This window comes from Plasmopara halstedii (assembly GCF_900000015.1).
Source record: "Plasmopara halstedii genome assembly, contig: Scaffold_614, whole genome shotgun sequence".
Taxonomy (NCBI): Eukaryota; Oomycota; class Peronosporomycetes; order Peronosporales; family Peronosporaceae; genus Plasmopara; species Plasmopara halstedii.
The window spans coordinates 2376328-2378242 of NW_020187532.1; positions in this window are offsets into that span (position 1 = coordinate 2376328).

Consider the following 1915-nt stretch of genomic DNA (forward strand, 5'->3'; position numbering starts at 1 on the left):
TTGTCTACAAAACATGCTTCCTGATTAAATCCATATAGAGAAATATAATCAGCACCAAAGACACGCTTGGCTTTGTTAAAGAAAGGCCTATTCAAGTGCAAGCACTTGATCACTGCTCCCAAGAATTTGATGTGGTTCTTAACCATTGACCCTTGTGCTCATAGCCACGAAGTGACTCGAAGCGCGTCATCATCAAGCAGCGAAACGTCGCTGGTGCGCTAGGCAGCCACTTTCAAATCATTTCTTCTACTCAGCTTGCTCATCACAGCGAGAGAAATGCCGCTGATTTTATCACGAGTTGACCATTTCCTTTAGCCTGATTAGAAGCACTGAACGAAGTGCAGCCGACCATGCTGCTTAAAAGCACAATTATTCAAGGAGCGACATATGCGCTAGAATAGTAGCTTGATTTTGATTTTCTAAGTATAATACACTACTTGCCGTTGCTTTTTCTGACAAAATGAAATTGGCGCAAAATGAAGATATACACCCTCTCTTACCGAGCATCAACCGCGTTCTCACATATTTGAGCGTCTATGAAGTTGCAATGTATCTTTGGTAAAGACCATTGTGATGGGACACAATATTTGAATCCGTAAATCATGTAAATCCCTTGGCATACTTACCCCTTCGTGGAGCTACATGTGTTGTAAATCCGTCGTCACCAATTTACAATATTTTCTCAAAGAAGAATAGAAACGACCCATTGGACCTAGAGGTTCGTACCCCTATCCTTCTAACTCAGTGGGGTAGCGAACGAGCGCCTTAATAATCGACTAATCTACAATGGATGCTGAATCAATATGTACTCTGTTGCCAACCAAACCACTTGAATGGCTTTACGATCGTGCAACGTTTTGCATGCATACCCTAGAAACATTACCTCTTGTTTAATGAGAGCATATGTGAGAAGAGACATATAGCACGTAGGACTACCTCGGTCACTCCAATCACTTGAGAAATAATATTCTCTTTACACCTGTGGCGATTCACCGCTCCACTCGGTGGGTATATCTTAAGTAGTGCTGTACAGCTTACCATTGTAATCAAGCGCACCAAAAAAAATCTCCGGGAATACCGTCGCTTACTCCGTGTTAAGGGGTACAATATTAAGATCACAATGAGCGATTGGAACTTCCTCATTTTCCTGATACTGCTTCTGCATTTCAAGCTCTGCGTTCAGCATTAAGCAGCAACATTGCTAGTGATTTTAGACAGTTTTGTGTCTTTCATTCAAGCTATAGTAGCTACATGAACACGCCGAAAGTACACTTACTTTTCTTGGCAGGAGTGGGGTCCATGATTTGCTAAAACTTCAACCAGCAGACAAAATGCATTGCACCTGAGTTCATCAGCTACCATTCATTTTAAAGCTTATGGTGTTCCACCTACACCATATCTGGAATGAAATAGTATTTGGAAATGAGTTTACGACAAGACAGCATTTCACGATGTCGAAAGCACTACTATGTTCTTTTAGGCTCGACAAAACCTTGGTCACTGTTCCCAGTGCCCTAGTCACAAGCCACACGGATACTATATTCTTTTCCGTCATCGTCAATACCTCGTCATACTTTCTTTTAACAGTCATAGATCACGATTAGAAACAGTCAAGACTTAATAGCTTCGCATCACTCGGGACGTTGATGTAAACAGCGAACATATCTAGGCGGTGAGCCTCACCTATCTGAACGGATCGCTTTATCAAGGGCTGGGTCGCATTGGCCATGACTCTCACGTATTTCAAAATGAATCCAGCTCTTCCGGGAATAAGCCATGTTGTGCCAACTGGTCCTCCAAACTTCCAAAGGATTCATCAAGAGACTGTGCATACAACTTCAACCCTTGGTACCTCCTAGCTACAAGGAATAAAGGCACCTAAGGTACAGGTGTTTTAAGCTTTCATTGATAAAAT